The sequence below is a fragment of the Opisthocomus hoazin genome, chromosome 5 (genome assembly GCF_030867145.1).
Source record: "Opisthocomus hoazin isolate bOpiHoa1 chromosome 5, bOpiHoa1.hap1, whole genome shotgun sequence".
Lineage (NCBI taxonomy): Eukaryota > Metazoa > Chordata > Aves > Opisthocomiformes > Opisthocomidae > Opisthocomus > Opisthocomus hoazin.
The window spans coordinates 78,274,270-78,301,398 of NC_134418.1; the positions used below are offsets into that span (position 1 = coordinate 78,274,270).

The 27,129-nt window shown below is 48.3% G+C and overlaps 1 protein-coding gene across 1 annotated transcript in view; it reads left to right on the forward strand.

Moving 5' to 3' along the window:
* The first annotated feature begins 9,648 nt into the window (after window positions 1-9,648).
* Window positions 9,649-27,129, forward strand: part of STOX2 (storkhead box 2) — a 103,782-nt gene continuing 86,301 nt past the window's right edge. The window contains exon 1 of the mRNA XM_075421829.1: window positions 9,649-9,725. The gene's annotated coding sequence lies outside the window, so the exon portion shown is untranslated. The remainder of the gene's footprint in view (window positions 9,726-27,129) is intronic.

Consider the following 27,129-nt stretch of genomic DNA (forward strand, 5'->3'; position numbering starts at 1 on the left):
GGGGGGACCTATAGCAGCCTGCCCCTACGTGTAGGGAAGTTAATGAAAAGATGGAGGAGCCCAGCAGCAGGACAAGGGGTGCCCAGCGACAGGACAAGGGGCAACGGGCGCAAACTGAAGCAGAGGAAGTTCTGTCTGAACATGAGGAAGAACTTCTTCCCTTTGAGGGTGACGGAGCCCTGGCACAGGCTGCCCAGAGAGGTTGTGGAGTCTCCTTCTCTGGAGATATTCCAGACCCGCCTGGACGCGGTCCTGTGCAGCCTGCTGTAGGTGACCCTGCTTCGGCAGGGGGGTTGGACTGGATAAAATGAGGTCGTGGCGGCAGCGCGGTGACCGCTGTCCCCCCGCCAGCCCCCGCGGGTTTGCGGGGGGGTGGGGGGCAGGGCAGGGCCGGGCCGGGCGGCGCGTGCCGCTAGGGGCCCCTCCAGGCCCGCCGCTCGGCGGCTGCCCTCAGCGCGGCGCGGCCCGGGGGGGCGGCTTCCAGTCACTGGTGCTGCCATCGCTCCCCGCGTTCTTCTCTTTTGCCCTGCCTCGCTTCTCTTCTCAGTCGCGAGGGCTTTAAGGCAGAAATGACTGGCGGTCTGAAAACTTCCGCTGCATCCGTTTATCGTACGGGTTGTTTGTGGCCGCTGGGAAGCGCGTCCGAGGGCGCTGAGCTGAGCGGCAAACGCCTGTGATTCACAGCCCGCTCGGAGCGCAGAGCGAGCTACTCATTTCGCTCGCGGAATCACAGAATGGTAGGGGTTGGAAGGGACCTCTGTGGGTCATCTAGTCCAACCCCCCTGCCGAAGCAGGGACACCTACAGCAGGCTGCACAGGACCTTGTCCAGGCGGGTCTTGAATATCTCCAGAGAAGGAGACTCCACAACCTCCCTGGGCAGCCTGTGCCAGGGCTCCGTCACCCTCAGAGGGAAGAAGTTCTTCCTTATCTTCAGACGGAACTTCCTCTGCTTCAGTTTGTGCCCGTTGCCTCTTGTCCTGTCGCTGGACACTACTGAAAAGAGCTTGGCCCCATCCTCCTGACACCCACCCTTCAGATATTTGTAAGTATATGTTAGGTCCCCTCTCAGCCTTCTCTTCTTCAGGCTGAACAAGCCCAGCTCCCTCAGCCTCTCCTCATAGGAGAGATGCTCCAGTCCCCTCACCATCCTCGTAGCCCTCCGCTGGACTCTCTCCAGTAGCTCCTCATCTTTCTTGAACTGGGGAGCCCAGAACTGGACACAGCACTCCAGATGGGGCCTCACCAGGGCAGAGCAGAGGGGAAGGAGAACCTCCCTCGACCTGCTGGCCACACTCCTCCTAATGCACCCCAGGATGCCATTGGCCCTCTTGGCAGCCAGGGCACACTGCTGGCTCATGGTCAACCTGTCGTCCACCAGGACACCCAGGTCCCTCTCCGCAGAGCTGCTCTCCAGCAGGTCCGCCCCAAGCCTGTACTGGTGCCTGGGGTTGTTCCTCCCCAGGTGCAGGACCCTGCACTTGCCCATGTTGAACTTCATCAGGTTCCTGTCACCCTGCCTCTCCAGCCTGTCGAGGTCATGCTGGATGGCTGCACAGCCTGACGGTGTATCATCCAAACACAGAAGTTCACCGTTAGCGAGGGTGGTTCGTCAGAGCTGGGCCGCCCTGGCATTGCCCGAGGTGTGGGGATGGCAGCCGGGAGCGGGGCCTGGGTGCTCGGCGTGTGCGGGGACGGGGTCACTGGGTGCTTGCCCTCTGCTCACAGCCTGCCCCAGTGGGGACTGCAGTCGCTTCAAGTGAAAGGGAAAGGAAATACTTTTTTTTTTTCCCCTAACGTGAGTGTCCCTGGATATATTTTTACAGTTGTTGGGCACTATCCTATTAAGTATGGTATATATAGTATATATAATAGCAAGCATTATGCATTTAAAAACTGTCCAAAGCTGTTTTTCAAATGTAGGATAACCCAGCAGTATTGAGGTACTCATCCATATTCAGAAGCTTTATTGAATTTTGGGCAAATGCTTTTGTGAAAATGATGTCTATGTAATCACTTCAAACAAACACCATCAACTGATGAAAAGCACATTTGATACTGTTCTTCCCTTTTACCTCTCCAAAATGGTATTATTATCTTTTTTTTTTCAGTTTAGAGGTACACCAAATCAGATTTTTCAATATAGGTGCATTGTTTTTATAAAAGCACAACAGCGCTAGGAATGTAGCGTTGAGCTGAAACTCGAGCTCTCAGCTTTCTGCCTCACAGTGAGACTTTGTATTTGCATTTTTAAGCTTGTAAAAACTGGGGAGTTGGAGGTTCTGGCAAAAGGTGCTTCGGCGTGTTGCAGTAACACGGGCTGCAATGCCTTTCTGCACAGCTCACTGGCATCTGCCTGTCTCTTCCCCTCTGCTTTTTTTTCTTTATATTGTTTAGGTTTGAATGACTGTGTCTAAACGACAGGCGGGCTTCCTACACACAGCATCTTCTGCTACTTTAAGGTAAAAGTTTACAGAGCGGAAGGACAGCAGGAAAGTGTTTCAGAGATGAGAAGAACGGTGAAAGGGAGGCAAAGCCTTCTTGATCCATGAGTTTTAAGGGATAAAAGAGAGATATGTTTCTACTAGCTCTGGTTCCTGAGGGTTTTGACACACCCTTTTCCATATTCTTAGGAGGGGAGATCCAGGAGAGACGTTGAACTCTCATCCATCAGCAGTAGCCTGGCTGTTTTTTCCCCCATCGTGACTGCTTGGTCTTCGGCAGCTGGTTTGCTCTTCCACAGCCTTTTTTGCTCTTTGTCCTTTTTTAGGGACCAACTTCTGTTTATACCATATCCTTTCCCTCAAAGCTGCTCCTCCGGCTCTTCATAGAGCTGCCTGTCCTCATTCTCCATCTCGCCCTGCTCTTCAGCTCTCTCGGACACGCAGTGCCCCATGGCTGGTTGCTGCTTGTGTCCCATGGTTGTGCACCTCGTTCCCGGGAGGGCGAATGGTTCCGGGGACCCAGCGAGCAGTCTGAAGGAGTCAAACCATCGCGCAGCCTTTCACCAGCCCACAGGTGAGCGTGCGGTGTCGAGCCCAGACAGCAGGAACGAAGGGCAGGGGCTGTGATGGAGCACGGCCGGGTCAGGCATAAGGGCTGACCTTGGCCAGGTTCCTGCAGCGGTGCTGCCTCCTTCCCCTCTCCTGTGGTCCCAGCCCGGGCTGTGGCACCGATCGCTGTCTGGCCCTTTGGAGGCTTGTGTTAGCTTCAGCATAGCGGGCTGAGGCGTAAATGGCCCTGTCCCACAAAGAGGGGACGTTTTGAAAAGTTTCTCATTGATTATCATTGATTATCCGTCAGCGAGTCAGACTTAGACTGGAGCTCAGCTCTGATCTCCCAGTGCTGTTTAATTTCTAAAGCACTAGGAGAATAAACATAGCAAAATGTGCAAAAGAGAGCGAGGTGAAGAAAATCTCCCCCCCCAGCCTTTCCATCTCTGTGTCTAGTCAGTCCTGGGTATGTTGCTCTTTGACTGAAGAGGGTATAAGTGATGAGATTTCACTTCTGAGCAGCCCGTGGAATAGCCCAGGGCAAGTCATTCCTAGAAGACGCTTTCCCCTGCTTTGAATGGGTCATTAAAGTTTGGAGCTAAATACGGCAGCAGGGAGATGAGAGAAACAAATGGGGAAAGAGTTTCCTGAAAGGAGGAAGAAAGAGCTGTTATTCATATTCACTCATCTGTGCAGGATATTCTTAGATCTGCGTGGGAACAGCCTAACAAAAGGAGGAGGCCTGAGAGAAGCAAGCCAGGTGACAGTGATGTGCATGGGGACAGTCCTGAGGGAGTTGGAGCCATCTCATCCTTAGGCAGAGGCATGGTGATTCTTCCCAGAGGAGGTTTCTTCCCCATTTCCCATCTCTGTCCTGGTACCGGGGTCTGGAAGGAGGGGAGGTCTTTAAAAAGAAACTCATCAGCTTTGATTGCTGCTGTGCAAGTGTTGTGATGTTGCTGTTACTCTGGTGCAAGGAGCTCAAGGCAGGCATCGTGACACAGAGCCGAGCTCAAGTTGCCCACCTGGAGATCCCAAAGCATTCCCCCGCTCCGATGCGCTCTTCCGTTACTGCAGGGTTGAGCCAGCGGAGCAGGGGCAGTTCTGGTCAAAGCAATGGGGGAAAATGTGGCTCACAGGGAGCTGGACAAACCCTCTGAGCAAGGAGTCTGCATCTCCTGCGGGGAGGAGAGCTAGCTCCTGCCGGGTCTGGTTAGAGGCTGGAGGCAGCTTCGGAGAATAGCAAGGGATTAGAGCTTGCCACCTCTGTCTGTCCCCTGCTGGCAGATCACTTTTGACCCTAGTCAGATTTAATTACTTTGGATAGGTAATTAACAGACACTCTTATTCAGTAATTAGGGGTATATGTAATTATATTCCCGAGGAGAGGAAAGAGTTGTGGCTGAAAAGTCCAGCCGGCAGCGCTGATTTGCTCTGCCTGCAGTGTCCAGCAGCGCCAGGTCTTAATCCCCCGCAGGTCGTCGCTCCCCGTGGCGGCAGCCCTGGAGGTGTTGCTACAGAATGCTGCTTGGATGTGGTTTGGGGTTTTGTTGGGTTTTTTCCCGGTCGCCTGAAATGAAAGGGTGACAAAATAGATCTCAAAGGATGATACGCAAGGGCAGTTTCTTCGTGGAAATTGTGGAAATGCTGGCATTACTCTTCCTGGCTGGCAAGGCTAGGGGAGGTTGGAAGGGCTGTGCTGAGCTTCTGTGGCAAGAGAACATGGGCGGTTTGATGGCCATCTCCAAGCTTTTGTAATATACTAGATCGTGGGTTACAGCAGCTGCATCAGGATTTAAACGCCATGTCCGTTATTGCTGTAGCTACAAGGAGACAAAGTAATTGATGGGTAGAACAGTTCTGCACCCGCTTAATCGAATTATCCTTCCCTGCCAGATTTCACTGCTGTAGATGCTGCTAATAGGTGCTGATGGATATACCGTGGCAGAAGGAAATAACATTTGCGTTGCCTGTTACATTAATTTCTCTAATAAAATGAGGTTACCAGGATGACCCGCCTGACTCCTGTGATATTTTTATGAAGAACAAAATTGAGTAACGTTGTTACGATTAGTGTATTAGAAGTATTAGGTTTGTTGTCTTAGCTGTGCTGTGTTTTCTCATGCTCCCTCTCATGCTGATTGCTAATGACAGGCTTTGGCAGGAGCTAGCCGAGGCAGTCTTCCCTGTGATGGGAACCAGATGGATGGTTTTGCTCTGGCTGCCCCACCACTGAACACCAGGAACCGAAGGGGGGGGAGCCCTTTTTGGGGGGGAAATGGTAGAAAAGTAAATCAATGGCGGAGGACCGGTTCTTCTCTATCCCCAGCTGCTTCTCCCTTGCGGCTCCCAGTTTTGCAGCTTTCAGCCTCACACTTGGCTTTGACTTCTTGGCTTTCAAGGGATTGTGCTGTATGCTACATTTTCATTACTGGTACAATTGATGGAAAAATCACATTTTATTATGTGAAAAATGCAGTGTTCTTGACTGTCAAAGCTCCATTCAGCTGGAAAAAATCTATGTGAGGCAGTCTTTTATATTTCATGTATTTTGTGCATTGGTTGGAATGAAAAAATAATGAAAGGCTGTATTTTGTCAACTTTTGCATCTGTCTGACTGGCAGCGCTGACTGATTTGTTTTTTAAATGTATTTATTTCTTGCACTAAGCACTATTGTTCTCCACCCTTTCACGATAAACGCAAATAATATGTGGAATGTTGAGAAAAGATAGATGCAAATTATTCGGTCCCTCCAGGTAGGTCTGTGAAGGAACTGGAAATGTGACTGCGATGTGGAAAAATACTGTCTTTAAATGAGCTGCAGCAGTGATAACATGGCTACTGTCTGTCTGCATTTCAGGTTTCTGTGGACACATCTATTTTATTTTAGTTTTTAAATTTAGTTTTTCTTTTTCCCCTTTCCTCTCCTGCTGTGGAACGTTGAAGGGGATCTGGGGGCTCTGAACATCTGAGGTACACCACTCTGCCATAAAACCCTCTGCCCCTCATGGGACCACCGCGGCTCAGGCGTGATGTGCCCAAACTGCCGAGGCTTTGGTGCTGGGAGGAAGCTAAATAGCCTTGGTGTCAGCGAGAGTGGGTGGGTACCACTCCTGAGAGCCAGACTGGTACGGCTTTTAGCATGAATCAAGCTTTCCCTCAGGGGAGAAACGCAGCTTCCCTCCCTGCACGGCCACGCACCAGCTGTGGTGTTGGTACGCGTGCGTGAGTCAGACGGGAGGAAGCCAGACTGGCTTGGCCCTGTGAGATGCTGCAGCTCTGGGGGTGTCTTCGCAGCAGGACTAGCTTTTGTTCCTACCTCACTGTTGTCCCTAACTGTGCTCCTGCCCAGGAGCAGGCGTCAGGCTGAGGGAGCTGGGCTTGTTCAGCCTGGAGAAGAGAAGGCTGAGAGGGGACCTTATAAATGCTTATAAATATCTCAAGGGTGGGTGTCAGGAGGATGGGGCCAGACTTTGTTCAGTAGTGCCCAGTGACAGGACAAGGGGCAACGGGCACAAACTGAAGCAGAGGAAGTTCCAGCTGAACATGAGGAAGAACTTCTTCCCTCTGAGGGTGACGGAGCACTGGAACAGGCTGCCCAGAGGGGTTGTGGGGTCTCCTTCTCTGGAGATATTCCAGACCCGCCTGGACAAGGTCCTGTGCAGCCTGCTCTGGGTGACCCTGCTTCGGCAGGGGGGTTGGACCAGATGACCCACAGAGGTCCCTTCCAACCCCGACCATGATTCTGTGATGTGGCCCCGGACCTCTCGGCCGTATGGCCCGAGCCCGGAGCCTGGGGAGGGCTGTGCGGGGCAGCTGACAGACCCCTGTCCAGCCAGCCAACGGGGTGTACTCCATGGTGCAGGCATAGCTGTAGTTCAAGATCTCCCCACAAACTGAAAACAGCAATTTTTTTGGTTACAATGACTGCTTTTTTTAGTGCCAGAGTCGTCTTCGTACCTGGATCACTATAATTGCAATTTCAAGTGAAAAGCCTGTGAAAAGAGGTGTCACGGTGCTCCTTCTCAGCATTGTTTTGTTGTTGCCACTTGTGAAATTCACTGCCGATTCCAGTTAAGATTTTAATGTGACACAAATTTTCAGTTATTCTAAATACAAAAAAGGTGATGTCTTTACTTGTGCTAGATCCATACAGATTTTCTTTCAATACAAAAAAGGTAAGCTGAGCAGTAAAAGCTCTACAGAACTTTTAAAAGCACTACAGAGAAAGTAGTAAAAATAAAAGCTTACAGAGAAATCTGGAAAATCCTTCCTTATAGCTGAGACATTGTTGATCGCTGCACTTCTTCACTTCCAACCCTGTATGTGTCAGGAGCTCTCCAGTGGGGGCCATTAGGAGAACCTTGTTCCACAGACCTTCCTGGCTGGAGGAGGGCACATCGCTGTGGCTTTGTAGTGAACTGGCCCCAAAATGCTTGTGAGGGTGCTGGGCTTGCGAGGACTTGCTGGCCTGGATAGTAAATGGTCAGCAGCGCGTTGGTTTGAAGTGGTAAAACACCAGACGGCCTGGGAGAAGGAGGCCAGAAACGAGTGAGAAAGCGGAACAGAAGAGGATCCCAGGAGGAGTCAGGTGGGAGGAGACCTCAGGAGGTCTCTGGTCCAACCTCCTGCTCAGGCCAGAGCCAGCTGTGAGATCAGACCAGGTTGCTCAGGGCTTAATCTTTGAAAGCCTCCGGGGATGCCACAGCACAGCCCTGCTGGGAAATCCAGTAATTTGCAGTTCGTTAGCACCTCACACTTAGAGCAGTCAGAGGTGGTCAGAGGTAAATACATGCCCTGCCTTGCTCTGCAGAAGATGTTCCTGAGGCTCTCTGGCTCTGTTTGTTTAGGAGGCAGTGTAAGCAATGATGCCACAGGCCTGGGATGCTTCTCCTAGATCACACTCCCTGCCGTGAAGAGGTGGGTGCTGAAAAGTTGGGCAGAGAGGAACCTGATGAGGTTCAACAAAGGCAAATGCAGGGTCCTGCACCTGGGGAGGAACAACCCCATGCATTAGTACAGGCTTGGGGTGGACCTGCTGGAGAGCAGCTCTGCGGAGAGGGACCTGGGTGTGCTGGTGGACGAGAGGTTAACCATGAGCCAGCAGTGTGCCCTGGCTGCCAAGAAGGCCAATGGCATCCTGGGATGCATTAGGAGGAGTGTGGCCAGCAGGTCGAGGGAGGTTTTCCTTCCCCTCTACTCTGCCCTAGTGAGGCCCCATCTGGAGTACTGTGTCCAGTTCTGGGCTCCCCAGTTCAAGAAAGATGAAGAGCTACTGGAGAGAGTCCAGCAGAGGTCTACAAGGATGGTGAGGGGACTGGAGCATCTCTCCCATGAGGAGAGGCTGAGGGAGCTGGGCTTGTTCAGCCTGAAGAAGAGAAGGCTGAGAGGGGACCTTAGAAATGCTTACAAATATCTGAAGGGTGGGTGTCAGGAGGATGGGGCCAAGCTCTTTTCAGTAGTGCCCAGTGACAGGACAAGGGGCAATGGGCACAAACTGAAGCACAGGAAGTTCCATCTGAACATGAGGAAGAACTTCTTCCCTCTGAGGGTGATGGAGCACTGGCACAGGCTGCCCAGGGAGGTGGTGGAGTCTCCTTCTCTGGAGATATTCAAGACCCACCTGGACAAGGTCCTGTGCAGCCTGCTGTAGGTGACCCTGCTTCGGCAGGGGGGTTGGACCAGATGACCCACAGAGGTCCCTGCCAACCCCTACCATTCTGTGGTTCTGTGCGAGGGGTGAGGACCTGCTTCGTCCTCTTTTGGGGGTGGATGTGCGGCAAGCAAGGCCATCGTGCTGATCAGGGGGGTGAGAACCAGTCCAGCCTCTTCCGTGCCTGGTTTTCCCTGACCTTTTTGCCACAGTCACATCCAAGTGATGCCGTAGGGACTGTGGTGCTCCTGGGCTGTCTTCCTTTTGCCCCGGTGAGCTCTACCTCTGTCCTGGCTGAAGTAGCCTGCCCTGGGCTGGTGACATGGGAGCTGTCACTGTGGTTAATGACAGCTGAGCCTTGGTGTCTGCTGTTGGTAGAAGTCATTCTCACCGTTTGCCTTTGAACAGAGGGTTGGGGCATGGGGACGCTGTAGCACCTCACTCGGTGCCCGAGATCCCCGGTGTAAGTCCTTGGGGAGGTGGGCACCTCCCAAAGCCTCGGCTGCGGATGACAAGCCAGGATGCAGCCCGTGAGGTGACTGTTGGACTCCCTGCGCGTTTGCGTTTGCTGATCTGCTGCCTAAAGCATTATCTTGCTTGCTCAGACAAGTCATTCACCACATCAGGAGTGTGTGGGAAAAGAACCCAGTCAGTATAACCAGAGGAAAATGAATGATTGTGTGGTTGGCCATTTGGAGCTGAACTAGCTTGGGATTTTTATTTTTTTCTTTTAGCAACACCCTGAAAAAAATGCGGTGTGAATGGGTGTGAAATACGAAGAGAGTTTGCTTCCTTCTCGCATAGGCATGCGTCCAAAAAAAGGCGAAAGTAAATATACAGCTACTTCTAAGTGCTGTGGTAGGGCTTCAGAGGATCCAAAGGCTCAGCGTGTTCGACTGGTGGGACATGGGATCTTCTCCACTGGAATCAGGTTTGAACGCAAGGGGAGTCTCTGACACGGAAGAGAGGAGAAGCCGAGGTGGTCACCTGGACTGTCTCAGTTGTGCTGCTCAGTCACCCAGAGTCTGCTCCTCCTCTTGACTTTTCGTTTGTGTTTGAAGAGAGGACCCCAGACGTAATGTAAGTATGGGGGGGCAAGCCGTGTCCTGTGGTGGAGGCGGCAATGCAAGGCTGCAGGGGGTCAGATCTGAAGAGGGGCTGGTGGTTGTTACTGGGGCAGGGAAAGATGAGAAAATGTGTCCAGGCTAAGGCAATTCTGGACTCCTGCCTATTAAGAAAGCAGAGATATTTTGCTCCTGCGAGACGTAAACTGGATTTCACAGCTACTGTTTGCTGTTGCTATTTAACAGAACAGGATAATGTCTTCTGCTGCAATAGAAATGCTGGTGTAAATAAGTTATTTGCTAATTGGTAGATGTTTCTGTAATGACAGAGATCTTTAATGGCAAGTTTTTTGTGTCGTATCAAACCCTGTATACTAGAGGTGGCTTTTTTCGCTCTAATGGGTGTTAATGCAGTTGTGTGGATTAATCACGTTATAACGCAGCCGAGCAGCTCTTGTCCGTGCTTGACTCAGGGAGCAGTGGCCTTTTGGCATGATACACGCATGAGAAAAATCGCATCCAAGTTTTTACAAAGTACATTTTGGAAATAAAGGCTGAAGTTTAATTGAAAAAACAAACAAAACACTTTTTCTTTTCCCCCCAGTAAATGAGGTCATGCAGCCTGACTGCCTGGCCCATCTGTTGCCGTTCATAAGTATGTTATTTTTTTAAAGGGCAATACTAAGTGGTATTATGTAGTTACCTACTTTCGTATGCTTCTTGGCTTGTCAAGCACTGTCATTATATCGACCGCTGTTCTTAAAACAGGATTTTGGTTAAAATAGTATATACCTGCCATCTGGTTGAAAAATGTAAGCTTCCTACACAACTGAGTGGAGTTGCACTGCGGTATTAGGAATAGCTCGTGTTCTCTTGAAAATAGCAGCTGATGGCAGATTGCAGAAATCAGCCGGTTATCAGTTGTCATTAAGCTATTTGATATCTGACACACATGGAAAACATGCTATTTATAAGTGTGCAATTATGCTATAGAACTGTTCCTCTTTTTTCTTTTTTTCCTTTTTTTTTTTTTTCCTTCCCTTTACTCGTTTAAATGTGTTGGTTTGACTGGACTGGAAAGCAAAGTCCCCCTTGATATCCAGAGAAGAGATGTGCTGCAACCTGAAAGTGTGCCAGACTGCCTGTAACATTTCAGCCACCAAAAAGTGATCCGAGAGGGGTGCAGAAATAAATTTGGTGTTCCCGTGTTGTACAACTATAGGTGTCTAAAGAGAAACGTCAGCTACAGAGAGCTCAGGAAACAGAAGTACGTGGAACCAACCGGTAGAAGATTGCACAACTAGAAATTGTAATGGGAAAGATGCATTTTACTTTAATATCTATTTGTATTTCTGCTGTGAGAAAAAAGAACTCAAGTCTTAGGATCAACTAAAGCAGGAACACTAAAGGTGTAGTTTGCTAAACCTGGGCAAGGCACCGAAGGCTCTCGGAGCTATAGGCTAGTCACTAACATGAAAGCTGAATGCTAACCACGAAGCGAGGGTTTGTGCATGATGCAGGGCAGAGGACGCGGCTGGAGAAGGCAGTGAGGCGTGGTGATGCTATGACCTATTCCCTTGTAATACATTTTGAGGTTAATGATGATTACAGAAAACAAGGCAGAAACAGTCTGCTGAAACAGGATTAAGTATTACTTCTACGAGTGGAAACGTGAACAAAAAGAGCACTTAAAATAGGAAGGGGTGCTGTAAGGCTATTAATTTTACTGGGAGATGGTATAAGGAGGTATTGTTTTCATACAGGCTGGGGGTTAGACCACGATCAGTCTGCTTCAGTGACATTGAAATCTTGTGAGCACATCCTGCAAGGTTTTGATCAAAAATGCTATAAATAACAGCTGATTATTCTCACAAGACTTTGAGTATACTAAACCAGAAATGTTTTGAGAATTGTGAGGAGTTTGTTGTCCCCACTGGCAAGCCCCACAATCTCTTCTCCTGTATGAGGACTGACTGGAGAATGAAGATCTTTGCTGTTTTGACTTCAGCAGAATCTTGATCAAGTTTGAATCTGTTGGGTTTGAATCTGAATCTTCTTGGATTTTCAAATGACATCTGAGGTTCTGGTTGTGAAAAGTTTGCTCTAGTCATGTTGCTTTTAAGAGTTACTTCACCCACAACCACCCATCCACAATGAAAATATATTCAGCTTCATAATTACAAGTATTAGGGTGTTGCAGTCATCAGAGGTATGTTCTAACAGAAAATTGGGTAACAAAGGTGTAGGTCAGAGGTTGTGGTTTGTTTTTTGTTCGTTGACTTTTTCTCACCGGAGGAGTATTTGGAAATTTTACTATGGAGACTAATCATATCTCCCTTGCTTCAGGCTTTGGGAGACCTTCTTAGGCCATCAAAGCAGCTTCGGCAATCTCAGCATTTTGGCAACATCGCCAACTACCTTGACCCTAAAAAGACTGGAGGCTGGTGCAGAGAGCACTCCCTGCAGAGGAGGGTTTGCAGGAGTGAGTGGTGCCCAGGAGCGACGCGTGCCAGCTCCGCGTGCTTCTGTGCTCGCTGTGCCAGTGTTCCCAGTGGAAGGCCGTGGTCTGCAGGTGCTGTGGAGAAGCCTTCTGCTGGCACACGGGGAAGGCTGGCAGAGGAGCGGGGGCAGAAGTCCTTGCAGAGTGACAAGTGCAGATGTTTGACACTTCGGGGCAGTTTGGCAGAAAATATCTCTTCCTTCCCACTTCCCAGACGGCGTACAGTTATTTGCAATTCCTAGCTGCTTATTCTCTAATTTCACAGCTAATCACTTCTCTGCCCTGGTACGCTCCTCCTCCCCTCCCAGCCACCAGCTCTCCCTGCTTGTTCACTTGCTCACCAGCCGACGGGAGCAGATTTGCTGCCTGGTTCGGTCCCCGTTGTCTTGACGTTGGCAGCCCATTTCAGCTTCCCCACCCTGGCGAAAGGTTAGTGAAAGCCCATTTATACGCCTCTCTTTCTTTGGTTTGTAACTTTTTAATGTGTTTATCTGCACTAACACAGGTCCAGCAGACGACTAATCAGGAAAAAAAATAATCAAATAATCTAAGTTTGTCTTGTGTGTGTGGGTTTGCAGAGAAAATTGGAAGGGAGAACAAGCACTCGTAGGTCAAAAGTAGCTGTGTGGGCAGTTTTATGGAAGGACAGAACACAGTATGGTGTTTTACTTCTCACATTTGAGAAAAAAAGGTGTTAAAAAGGCCAATGATAGTTGGAGAAAGCGTTTTTAAGTGTATCAAAACTTGTAAAGACGATCAGGACCGGTGCGTGATAATGAGGTATCAGTGTGAGAAGCAGGCAGCATGCTGGAAGACGAGGCTGTTTCTCAAAGGAGCTCAATGGTTTTGCAACCGCGTAACAAAGTTTGCCGTTCCCTGTGCTGGAGGCAGATGCCGATAGCACTGGATATGGCGGCGTGTTACTCCTAGCGTCTGTATAAGGAGGTTAGGAAATGACGCAAGAACGTGGTAGCAAAAAGCAGTTGTTTTTTCAGATGGGTTCTGAGAGTATTGCGTGTCCAAAGAAACTCATTGTGTCAGGTGTAAATGTGAGAACTTACCCTCGGCAGTCCTGAACTGCTAAACTTTTCCCAGTAGAAACTTGTCTTGGAAATGAGTTTGCTGGGACATCGTCCTGGTGCCGTTCTCAGGTTAATTGTTCCAGGTCGGTTTTTCTTCTGGAGGCTGAAGTCATTTTCTCACCTTCTCGAATTCTGACCTCTTTGCGTCACTGGGGAATCTGGTAACACCCATATTTAGGCCACCAAAAGCACTGTGTTATGCACTTTCTTTTTTTTTTTTTTCCTTTTTTTAGGGGAAGCAGGATGCGGGGGAGAAAACTCTAAAAACTGATTTTGTTTGCAGCAGCATATAACTTGTCTTTTCTTTGACTTGGGAAGTTCTGCTCATACCAAGAGAGAGCTAGAAAGTGAAAATTTTCTTACCATGGCCTTCATCCCTTGAGAAAACTTTAGGTGTGCCAGAAAATACGTACTCTGTCTGACCACACAGCCTTCAAAGCAGCAGCAGCCAGAATGGCTCTAGGGTCGCTGAGGAAATTGCGAGACAAGGAGTGCTTCCCAGCACCCAGCGTATACCCCGAGCACCTTGCTGAAGGGCACCAGGTGGTAAACGAGTCTCTCATCTTCCAGCTGGGAGTTGCCCAGGGGCACCCTCCCAGCCCTCCATTTACAGAATCACAGAATCACAGAATAGTAGGGGTTGGAAGGGACCTCTGTGGGTCATCTAGTCCAACCCCCCCGCCGAAGCAGGGTCACCTACAGCAGGCTGCACAGGACCTTGTCCAGTCGGGTCTTGAATATCTCCAGAGAAGGAGACTCCACAACCTCCCTGGGCAGCCTGTTCCAGTGCTCCGTCACCCTCAGAGAGAAGAAGTTCCTCCTCATGTTCAGACGGAACTTCCTGTGCCTCAGTTTGTGCCCATTACCCCTTGTCCTGTCACTGGGCACCACTGAAAAGAGCTTGGCCCCATCCTCCTGACACCCACCCTTCAGATATTTGTAGGCATTTATAAGGTCCCCTCGCAGCCTTCTCTTCTTCAGGCTGAACAAGCCCAGTTCCCTCAACCTCTCCTCGTAGTGGAGATGCTCCAGTCCCCTCACCATCCTTGTAGCCCTCCGCTGGACTCTCTCCAGTAGCTCTTCATCCTTCTTGAACTGGGGAGCCCAGAACTGGACACAGTACTCCAGATGAGGCCTCACCAGGGTAGTGTAGAGGGGAAGGAGAACCTCCCTTGTCCTGCTGGCCACACTCTTCTTGATGCACCCCAGGATCCCATTGGCCTTCTTGGCAGCCAGGGCACACTGCTGGCTCATAGTTAACCTGTCGTCCACCAGGACACCCAGGTCCCTCTCCGCAGAGCTGCTCTCCAGCAGGTCCACCCCAAGCCTGTACTGGTGCATGAGGTTGTTTAGTGCTGGGGCTGCAGCGCTCTCTTGTTCCCGCTTTCTCCTGGAGAAACTGTGGCCTTTCCCTATCATCTCGCGTTGCTCGAGAGGAGAACATGGGTGCTGAAGTTCAGGATCAAGTTCAGCGGGCAATGTCCAATGTGACCTGTCTAATCTGAAGGCATTTTTGGTATAATTGAAGTTTTTGATAAGCGTCGTGTAGTAGTTGCTGATGCCAACAAGTATTCTGCATATATATTACTGAATATGTTACACAGAAAATTAGTGTTTTGGCTGAAGATGAAAAAAAGAAGAAAGAATAACTTTTAAGGTCTGTAAACTTGGCACAAAGTACTCTTGGTGGCAGCAGCGGTAGAGGCGACATGAGATCAGCCTTCAGTGAGGAGGCCTATCAGGGCAGCGTGTTCTGGAATGATGCCTTTCCACAACGTGAGAAAGCGGATCTTCAGGGCTGTGCACGTATAGTGAAGGGCACACGTATGCGTGTCACTAGCAGCCTTTCTGTTTTGCTTAGGATACCTCAGGAATCTATGTGCTGAAACCTAAAGTTAAAAGCTCTGAAGGCAACCGCTCTCATCTTAAGAAATGGGAGATTGATAATTCCTGGTACAGCCTTCAGTTTTGATGCTCTCCTGCCTCTGGGTTATGACGGACAAAGACTCCCTTGGGGTATGTGTATGGACCTCGCTGTCTCCGTGCCAGCACATATATGATGGTTTTCTGGCTATGTGATCGCAGAAGCCCTTTAGGGAAGGATGTGTTGCTGTTGCCATTTTGCAGCTGAGAGGAGGAGAGAAGGTATGACTGCATACCATGGTTTTCTCCAGGACTTCTGCTTCGTACTAGCTACACAGTAGGTGTATGAGGAAAAATACAGTGAGGGACATTTGAGTGTGGGCTGTTGTCCTAGGAAGGGTGTCCTATGGCAACACGCTTGTGACGTTATTGCATTGCCTCCAGTGTTCATGTATCTTCTCACCAACTGGGTATCTTCATAAGAAGATACGGGGAGAACTGGAAACTAACATGCTTTACCTGAAGTTGTGCCAGGAACCTTGTTAAACACTTTCTTTTTGCCGTAGGGGAGACTCGTTTCGTGACTGCGGTTATTGCGTGCAAAAATAGTGGTTGTGAAGTACTCGTCGTGCCCTGCTGAAGAGGATGGTTCTGGTGTGTGGGGTTCCCGTGGGCTTGGGAGGCAACGAGCCCCTGTCTTTGTGATCCTGTACCATTCTGTGTGAAAGTGAGGTATTTCTGCTCTAGATAATATAAAGAACTAACATAGAGCTTTTAAAGAGCAACGTCCTTTAGACTTCTTCATCATGAAAGTACAATTAAAATTCTTCACTGACTACAGGAAAGATGCAGGCATTCTCGCGTATGAACGGTGCATTACGTTACCTTCTCGGGTAACCAGGGGAAGCCCACGCCACGCTGTGCATGAGGACTGATTTGAGCTGCCCTTGGATCGAGGTCTGGTCTAGATTAAAGGCTCAGATGGGGTTAGGTGGGGTGCCGCAACTGCGTGCATGCTCTTTGCTCATGCCAAACGCAAGGTGATTTGACTTATTTTACATCTCGGGTAAAAGCCCTGGGGCTCACAGCACAGAGATAATGTTCAGCTGATGCTTGGAAGCTTCACTGTGAATTGGCTATTGAGAAAAAGCAGAAGTGTGGGTATATGTGTTGTTGGGTTGGTTTCATCGTGCTGACGGCTCCCAGGTGAAGCCCTGCTTAGTGGTGAAGTGCAGGTTAGTTCGTTTTCGACAGGAACAGGCTGAATTCAACCAGCCAACACAGATCTAAAGCAGACCTGCCAACTGCTTGAGGGTCGCCTGACATGTGATGCTTCTCAGCTCTGCTTTAAATGGGTGTTTGGCGTCACCGTTGCGTTATTCCCGTAGCCCAGCAGAGATGCCGAGCGTTCAGCAGGGCCGCAGGATGAGCCGGCTGGGATGGCTGGTGACCACGGAGCAGAGGCCCTTCAAGCAGCTCATCCCACTTTGGATCATCAGAGGGGACTGGTAGGAGGAGGGAGAGATGGCAGAGGTTTTCCCCTCCTCCACTAGCTCCTGCCATGCTCTTCCTACTTCACACAGGCCCTACCGGAGCCCACGTATTTCTGGGAAGAAACATATGGAAAACAGGACTGGGCTGTCTGGCATGTTGCCAGCGTAGCTGATGGGCAGAAGTGAAGGAAAGGGGAAGGACGGCTCCATCGCTTTCCTCTGGGGGCGGGAAGCCGGCCGCAGCAAGCTGGCTGCACTTCCCTTTCCTTGCCTCTTTATGTAAAGGAAGGGCAAAGGAGGAGCCTGAGGCTTGGCCAGCTGCGTGGACTCCTAGGGCAGGACCAAGCCCAGCGATGGTATTAGCTGTTGGCCTTCTACTCAGTTGGTGCAAGAGAGGCAAAAGGATGTATGTATGAGTTCCTCCCTCTTCTCCGGAATATCTCCTTTCTTTCCAGGCTAGAGCAGAGAGTATCAGTTTGGGAATAATTTTTTTTTTTTTTAAGAAAGAACTTTACCATAACATCTTCATGCCAGTTTTTTGTTCAAGAACAGTGTGGAGACCTTGGGTGTTTTGTGTCTCATGTGAAATAAGATACCTTACATTCTCCTGTCTGTGCCTGCATGTGACATGCCTGTTTCATGCAACATGTACACATGCAAGTAACATTGTTAGTGACCTAACTTCCTCGAACAGGTTTTAATCTTGATCAACTTTGTTGAACTGGATTTTGAGTAGAATGCTAATAAACTAGTTAAAATGCACAAGCTTTGCTTCTTGAAAGTATTCCCAGTTCATGAAATAGATCAGAATTCATAGTCTGCTGCAAGAGAATCTCTGTTAATCTTCTTAAAGGCAGCAGATAAGATTTCAGACTCAGATTAAATATTTGTACTCCACATTAGACCTCCTTGTTTCTGTCTGACAATCAATAAATCTTCTTCGGGCTCGCAGTTCCTGCAGTCTGCTTTTACCTCTTTCATGTTGCGCGTGAAGGACCTTTTATAGGTTGTTAATGCACATTTATTTGGAAGTTGAAAATGACATCAGAGGTTTGACCTTCCCTTATGTTTGTTTGTCTTTGTTTTGTTCCTTTTAGCTGAGAGCAGGGAGAGATGGGCACTTCCAGCTCACTTGAGTTTCGGAGGAGCGGCGAGGGCAGTGTGTTGACCGTGTCCCACTGTGCTGTTTAGCTGTCGTGAGTGTCTCGTGATGCAGTCTCATGCTGGGGGTGCTGTGCGCTCCCCCCACCCAGCCGCCCGGCGTCTCTGCGCGCTCTCAGCATGAATTTCCCACTGCGTAGATGTGGGAGGCGGGCTGACAGCTTGCTCGCAGTCAGAACACAGGATGCTAGATGGGAAGAGGGTGTAAAAAACATCTGCTCTAAGCTGGTACTGAAGATGTTTGCATAATTTATTAGTATTTTCAGAAAACAAGCGTAATTAAGGAAATAAATATTTGTCATACGTACAACATATCGTGTTGTTTGGTATCGAATGATGTCATCGTTCAGTGGTGCTTCGCCTGTTACCTCTGTGTGCAGCAGAGGGCACTGCGTGGTGCTTAGCTTTTAAAGTGCAGCAAAATTCTGCGTTTTTTTCTTCATTACCCACAGAGGTGCCTTAATAATACTTCTCGTGTGTCTCAGTTACCGCCTAGCACTTTTTTTTGTGTGCCTGTGTCAGATTCTTTCCATTGTGTCTTCATAAAAATGGATGGCCATCCAAGAGCAGTCTGTCAGCAGTTTTTTGAAAACGTGTTTTGAAAAAAAATTAAATGTTATACTTATTTTCTTAGTTCATCTGCAGTCATCACTGTTACTGTGACTCCTCATAAGTTTCCCGGCACAATCGTGATGAAACTGGGAAAGACCTAGACAGATCCCTCATCCTGCAGCAATGATGTAGGCGAACTCCTAGAAAAACAAGGTTAGAGTTTGAAGAATTTTCCAACCTAGAGCAACCACTGCAAGATTGGAGACTGAAGTGTTTTATTGATTTCTACAGGCAGGATGTTTTGCACAATGCCATAACCACTTTTGAACAGAAAAATAATCTAATTTTTCTGGAAGCTGTCTGATATAAAAAATGTGTGGGATGGTTCATTACAGGTTTCATAACCCTACACTAAAAATTAGTTTATATCACTACCATCTCTTGGGTACATTCAAAAATAAATTAAAAGAAGGCAAGAGTTCTTTGTATTTAAATACAACGCATCGGGGATTGGAAACATTCTTCACGGTAAGAGACAAGGAGATGAACTTTTTCTTCTCTGAAGAGAGAGCATATTGTGGTCAGCTTTTGTCATGCATGTTTGTGCATGCAACCTTTGTTGTAAATTCCAGTATTCAATAATGCCGCTGCTGGATTCTTTCTATACTGAGAGCGATGCTATCCTCAAAAAATAAAACTGTTCAGAGGGCCCAGTAGCCACTGTCCCATCAAGCTGGGCAAGGGCAGTAATGTTGTACAAATCTGTGCGAGTATATGAAGGCGACATAATCATGAGGTGAACTCACATGATGCTTCAGTTCCTAGCCGTGATGCATCATGTCATGCAGGCTCAGCCTGTCGTGGCCAAAATCATTCTGAGGGGAAATAAAGGTGAAGGGAGCTGGGCTCAAAGTGAAGAGGAGGTGATTGTTCATGCCAGAGGGAGTGACCTGCAGGACTTGTGGCTGGACGATGCTGTGGGTGCAAGAAGTTTACGTAGGCTGATGGGGAGACTGGGCAAGCCTTTGGCAGAGAGGTCTCGCGGGGACTGGTCGATAGAGGAATCACGGCAGGCACAGCAAATCCCTTGAGCTGAAAATGGGGGGAGATGGAGACAGTATTAGGGGGAGGTATGAATGCCACCTTATTCTTCCCTGGCTGTGCACTGCTGGCCTCTTTAGCAGGCTGAGTATTGGGCTAGATGTGTATTGGGGGTTGCTGGGCCTTTCTTCTATTTCAATGGTCTTATAATTCAAATTTTAAAAAATGAAGCTGTTGAAAGCAGTTCTTGTGCAAATGCATCATAAATGTAAAGCAGTTTCAGGTATCTGACAAACTGCATTCATTGCTTGGCTATCAGAATATAAATCATAGTTATAAACCCACACCCGTGGAAGATTTCTGCTGTATTTATTCAGTTGGCTTTCAAGCCTCACTTAATAATGTGTTCCTTTAAATGTTTTCAAAGGCTACCTTCTCTTTTTTTTTTTTTTGTTGAATAGTTTACTAAAGTGACATGAACTGAATAATTGCAATATTAATATTTCCTCCCCCTGACCTCCCATGTTCTGTCGGTTCCACTGATAGATCTCCAGTTAGCAGGATGTTAGAACTTGCTTCCTTTAGTGTCCTATCCTGAGAGTCGAGGTATTGAGCAGGTTACAAATGCTATCTGCTATTCAAATGACCAAAACATAGAATTCTGGACTAAATTAATGTGCGTTCATTGCAGGACTGCAGTGGCCACAGCAGTAAGTCCAGTCTTGCCTTCCAGCAGAAAGGCAGCCAGTGCAGGCAGGGAGTTATGGCTGCACGTCCCGCAGTGGCTGCGTCTCCACCCAGCAGAGTATCGCCCGCATCAAAGGCACGGCGCGACGCCGGTGAAGGGAGCCTTTCCTGTAGTCGCAGAGCCATCTTCCTAGCCCTGCGCCGACGGGTTTTGCTGAGCAGGTGGAGCCCACCTCATGGTGGCTTTGGCTCACGCGGGGCTTTGCGCAGGGAGATGAGGCTCACCAGCCTGCCCGTGGGACGTTCCCCGGCCCGAGCGGGGCTCACCTTCCGGCATCTGCCAGGGAGTGCCGGGTGTGGAAATGCCAGGGGGGTACCCAGCTGCTGCGGATGCCCGGAGCGTGCAGGCGCTGGCTTCTGGCGAGGGGATGCGTGCCGTGTTTTTGCCAGCCTCTGGAGGAACAGCTTTTCCCTTGGCTGGGTTTTGCTGCGGCCGGCCGGCCTGCCCGGGCTTGGGCGAGCGCTCAGAGGTGCGCGCGCTGGGGTTTGATCTACATTGCTTTAATCATCACAAACAAGCCAGTCCTGCCCACATGCAAATACTCAGTAAGTGTCGAACTGTGTCATCCTTTTGCGTTTCGTTGAAGAGTTTCACATTTTTCTTAGTTTGGCAACTGTTGCGTCTTACGAGAATCAGGAACAACTCCTTGCTTGGAGTTGGCCTTTTTGCTTATTTGCGTAGATGGCTTCAGATAAGCATCAGTATTTGAAATCCTTCTGCTTTCCCCTTCTTTCTAGCTCGGGGCAGAAAGTGCTGGTGGTGGGACTGGTGGGACGGTCTAGAGGCACGCAGACATGCCCGCTGGGAACGGGGCTGAGGTGGGGCAGAGCGAGTTCTCAGATGTAAGCTGATCGCAGCATGAGCCTGGGGCTGGTGGGGCTTCCTCTTACAGGCTTTGGTGCGGTAATGAGCCCTGTGAGCAGTCTCCATTCTTCTTCCTGCCTTAAATCACTGCTACCTTAAAAGCATGATCCTTTTTTCCTGTGCCATTCTTCCCCACGTCAAACAAAACTGTTTTATCATAAAGTTGAGCAAAAAAATAAAATACCTTTATTTTTTCAGGGGATGTAGTACAGATAGTTTAGCATTAAAGATAAATGAAAGATTGGGATCGTTTTTGTGTCTCAAAAGCTGCCCTGTCCTTCTGTCTGTGCCTGTCCATTTGGGGAAAGCTGACTGACAGCCCGCAGATATCACGTGCGTGGGGAACATCTTTTTGATCTCTTGTTAGGACGCAGGGCTGGCACTAGGAGATGCGAGTGCTGTTCCTAGCTGTGCTCCCTGCGTGGTGCTGGCCGAGCTCCCTGGGACACGCTGGTGAGCCAGCAGCGCACCGGGGTGTTCCCTTTTAGGACTCGCAGTTGGAGCCTTCTGGGAACTGATTTTGTCCTCGTTTTTTTTCTGGGATGCTGAAGCGCAGTGTGAACCATGTGGCCATTTGGACTTCTGTGAAAAATAAACTTGAGAACATCATCCTTTTCACCACGAAAGATGAGGCAAGTGAAATTACTGGTCAGCTTTTAAAAACGCAGAGCACTGGACTGCGTGCCTCTGTCTGACTAGCTGTCGTATCTCCCAGAGTGCTGGGAGGCTATCCCAGTTACTTGTGTGCCATGCCTCAGAAGTGCTGTAAGTAATATATTTGCTAATTAGTAGACCACACTGTCCAGTGGGATTAATAAACCCCACTGACATGACAACCACAGGACTTGGAATTTTTTTTTCTTTTTTTGTTTTCATTGGAAAATGTGGATGTGAATAGGAAAATGATGGCTAGTGATTTCACATATTTAGAAAGAAGGGTTTTTTTTCCTGGTCTGGATTGAAGTTTTCACTGTATTTGCATTAATGTATGAAATTTGGTGTTCTTTCTTCGTAGCAGAATGAATAATGATGCCACAAACAGAAAAAAAAGTTGTTTCTTCTGTAGACTTTATGTTCCTGTACAGGTATCAGTATTGTGCATGTTTATACCTATTAACTTTTATTGAAATAAGAGTTTCTTCTAGTTAGACTTCATGCTCCCACAGAATTTCTTTTTCCTTTTTTTATTTTCTTAGAGAAACAGTGCAAGCAAATTCAGTTAGAAAACTAAGAGCAATGTTGCGGAGATGAAAAGTACATTTTGACTTTGCTTTTTCTTCACTACATGTATAAACGGAAAAGGTAGGATTGTATTAGCGCACTTAGACCGTCTCAGACTATTCCATGCCGGCGGGAGGGAGTCAAACGCGGCAGCGAAGCAGATGGTGTTCCCGCGTCTGTCTGTGTAACGCTTCCTACACCGCGGAGTGGGTGGAGAGGTGGGGGCAGACTTCTCTGCGCTGGCCCAGAGGCTCGGATGCCGCACCAGGCGCAGCGCCGGGCTGTGTTGCACCAGATGTGGATGGGTCAGGTGTGAGCGTTCCTGCTCGGAGCCCCGCTTCCCCACACCGTACCTGTCGCCTTCTTTCAGGTTCCAGTCTCTGGGTCGCAGCTGTGGGATCGGCCGTGCCCACGGTCCCGCTGAAGTCCTCGGGGCTGCAGGGGTGCTTGTTGCAGGAAGAGTTATTTGAGCTCAGTAGTTTGTTCAGAGAGGCTCCCCTGTCCGTCCCCGTGGTCATGTACCTACGAACGAGAAGAGGATCTGATCCGTAACCGGCTGATCCGTGCAGCCGTCCAGCGAGGAGCTTCTCACACAGCGGTCTGTGAGGGCGCAGACAAGCACGTCCTGCGCCATGTTTACATCCTGGTCATTCAAAGAATCTACCAAATCTTCACAAACTGAAGAAGAGGAAGTTCTGTCTGAAGATGAGGAAGAACTTCTTCCCTCTGAGGGTGACGGAGCCCTGGCCCAGGCTGCCCAGGGAGGTTGTGGAGTCTCCTTCTCTGGAGATATTCAAGACCTGCCTGGACGAGGTCCTCTACAACCTACTGTAGGTGACCCTGCTTCGGCAGGAGGGTTGGACTAGATGACCCACAGAGGTCCCTTCCAACCCCGAACATTCTGTGATTCTGTGATTCTGTGAAAAAAATGCCTTGCCCTACTTTCAGGACTCTGGCCAGTACGTAAAATTACACCGACTACTTTTAATACTTTACTTACTTTAGTTGCAGTACAAGAAGACTTTTGCTAGTGGGAAAATAGCGTAAAAGCTCTTTGTCCAGAAAACCTGGGCGAGGAGGTGGTTACCAATAGCCTTCAGAGCTGCAAGGCTGGTTGTTAACCGTAGCAGTAGCGTTACTGTAACTGCAGACGGAAAATACTTTCTGGTGATTTTCAGGGGGTTAGATGGTCACACAGTGACCTTTCTTTCCTGATTTTCAGCAGCTAATTTGTCAGCTAAAACATTTTAATTCTTTTCCCAACACTGTATTTATACATAATTGGATTTTATATGCTTCCAAAGGCTGCCTTCTTTTTCTACGCCCAGAAGATAATGAGAACAATTAAAGAGATGATAATGAGAAGAATCCTGAAGAGGGGGTGAGATGGTCTAAGAAGAACCTGTATTTTCAAGGACAGTTCATACAACAGGGCTCGCTGACACAGAGACAGTGCTGCTTGCCACCCAACCGTGTGACGGCGGTTTCGCCGCGCATCGTGCAGGGTTAGCACGGGGCTTGCATCAACAGGGGTGGTGAACGGGCAGAGACAGCGTAAAGGGCATGGCCAGGAACGACAGGCTCACTTCCCTGCCCGGGAGCACCTGAGCTACTTCTGCCCTGTCTCCGAGCCTCGAGCAGGGCAGCTCTAACTCTGTGATCCCTTTTTAACCCCTTCCGGAGCTGTGGTGTTAGAAATACAAGTCACTGAACTCCCTGGCCCCCGGAGGGGTCGACTGTGACTTTGGTCGTTGTCGGAGAGCACACGGTAATTTGAGGGTATATACTTCATCCCTTGATGTTGTGTGTAGGCAGCGGTATGTACTGTGTATACAATACATGCATAATATATAATATAGCTGCCGCTAACATAAGGAAAGTTTCTTTCTTGCAAATATGTGAGTAAACAAACAAGTTCAGCCCACATAAGTCATCAGACCGACAGTGATAACTCACTGGCCATCTGCTTCTCTCTGTGGCATTGTTTTCCTTGCCTGCTTTTCGGATACAGAAATGTACCACAGAGAGCTTCAGCTCACCATCTTCAGACAACTCAGTTGTCGCAGTCATCCTTGGGAATGACGGGTGATTATGTTTGGTTTCTGACGAGAAAATAATGATATCCAAGAAAAAGTTGACTTCCAAAAAAGTTGGGCAAACCATGAACTCATATGTGAATTCTGAACATGATTTATCCAGTTTGTCAGAATTACTGTTTTGTTACTGGAGTTATTTATTTTTAAACTAAAGCCAGTAACTACCCTTTTTGGTAAATGTGAAACCCTAGCTTGTGCAGGAATAGGTTCAAACATGGGTAAACACAATTAAGTTTCTTTAGGAGCATTCAGTACCTGACAACTTGCCTCCATCACCTGGGAGATGTTCCTGCTTGTAGTACCCATAGTAATTTGTATTCGTGTTGCTGCATACATCTCTGTAACTGCCTGTAAAGCTATGCATCCTGTTTTGGAATGCACTTATGCAGTTCTTGCCATGGTGCAGTTCTTTCCATGAAAGGTGTGGTGTCACCTTTTTCTTTCTTTGAGAGGGCAAAGATAGTCTGAACGTTTTCTGAATTTAGTCTTGTTGTTGACCACTGAATTTTCTCACAGTTGGTAAGCTCAGGTCTCTTTTCTTAAATGTTAGTTTATGAGTTAGAAGGTTTGAAATTCTTACCTAATTGTTCCAGGGGTGGTGGAATATTCTTATTAAAAATTGGATATGGTGAAATTTGTGTTTCTGACCATGGCTTCTCTTGGTCTCTTTGTTCTGAAATCACCAAGCTTTGCACTGATTTTCAAGGCACAGCAGTCGGGGAGAATGCAGTTTTCTGAAGTGGTACAGATAAATAGGAATCTGTTCAGACACCCTCCGAATCAAGATCTTGCCGCTTTTGAAGTGGCTTGCTCAACATCTCAATTTGCTAAAAGAGGAATCTGTGTTATTGTAGTCGTGTGCTCAGAGGTCAGTGTTGTTGTTTGGATTGTTGTTTTTTTCTTTAAATAGGGAAAAAGTAAAATGTGTTGGAAGCTTCTCTAACTGATTACACTGAAACAAGAAGTAGAACTAAATATTTAAGTGAGTTCTTGATAGCAAATACTTATGAAAGAAATTCATACTTTTATAACGTTAATGGTATATGTCTCGTTAAAATTGACAAAAAGTCTTACTCATCAGAAATAAGTGATTTAAAAAAATATATTAATATTGAATCATCAACGTTCTTTTGCCACTAAAGGGTGGCTGGTTACTTTAGTTGAGGACAGAGCGTACTTGTAGTTTTGTTTCATACTGAATTACTATTTTTTTTTTTTCTCTTGGACAAACCAGGCCAACTGACTGTGGTTGATATTGCGAGCAGTGTGAGTCAAGGCAAGCCTGAGCTGTGTCTGTGAATCATTGCTTCTGGCTCCTAGGAAATTCTGTGGACCTTATCTCCTCTAACAATAAACTACCTACCTACCAGGGTTGCTCTAGGGACACTTTTCTAGCTGCATGCTTTGCTGAAGTCTCGCTGCAGGTTACAGCCACCTGGAGTTTGTTCTTGCTTGTTTTATGGGGGTAAGCAGCCCAACAGGCAGGCAGAGATCGCTATGGATCTTGCGTTGGTTCCTGCCACGAAGAGTGAGGATCGCATACGAGGAGCATCCTTGTCTGCCAGGGCTATGCCCAGCAGTGTCTGTTCTCCAGCGTGCTTAGAGGCTTTGTACCGCTTCACTGGCCTCAAGTCAGGGGCTGGGGCAGGGCCTCCGTTTCAGGAGACCCCCGTCTTCTTGCAAGACGTGGAGAGCCAATACTGCCCATGCGACAGAGTTATCCAGACGTGTTCTTCTGTGTGCTAGTCTGGCGTGTTATAAAAGATGTCTGTGATCTGTAATCATAGTTTCTGTGCTTGTTTAGTCATCGAGGAACAATAATTCTCCTGCTTACCCTCCTTTGCCTTTCATCCTCCTCCATGCCGCCTTGCCAAAAGCATGTGATGTTCCTGAGTTTGCTATAACCTTTAGTCCTTTTCTGTAACTGGAACATTTCTGTGAACAGGCTTTCCCTCCTGTGAACGTACCCAAATGATATACTGAAGTCTAGAAGCAGAGGACAGCAGCTTGTCAAACACGCATGTAGTCACAGCAATGGCAGTTTCTGTGGGCTGGGCTACACTAATTTGCAAATAACCCAGCATTAAACAGCTTGAATAACTTCAAACTGCAGCAGCCTGGTTCTTCAGGATCACCAGCGATTTCAGCATGCGTTTACTGCTGGCTGGAGTGCTTGCTTCCATTAACTGCTTCATCTAATTAAAGGGGTTTTTAACTCTTGGTAGCTTTCAGGAGACTGAAGTCCAAAGGCTCCTCACACTGAGGACATCACTGTGGCAGCCGGTTACGTTCCTCCCCACTACACGATCTGTCAATGTGGACAGGGATGTTTCTGTGGATGTCTGGTGGAGCGTCTAGCCAGAAGCTAGTACGGACTGGGATCATGAGACCTGTTAAGACAAGCAAACCGAACACAAGTTCTTCAAAATGAATGTAAAACTAATTTTTCGTTGAGTTTAAGATACCCAAATGAGGAAGGAGAGGCATTGAGTGTTCAGGGTGCGGCAGGGGCCAGAAATAAAACTCCTACCGCTCTGTTTACCTCCAGGGGAATGCAAGTGGGCAGGAAAACTTGCCCACCTACCAACAGTTTTGAACCCCAAAGCTCATCACTTCCAACTGGGGCCTATGTCAGCAGCCGGGCACCGTTGTGTTTGCTTGCTCCCCTACCCTGCAAGCAACTCTCATAGTTTAGGCTGACAGTACTTCTTGGCAAAGCTGGTATGCTAAACTGATTTTTCTTCTTTTTTACCTACCTTGAAAATCCCATCTTCCTGCATAATTACCTGTATTTGTTGA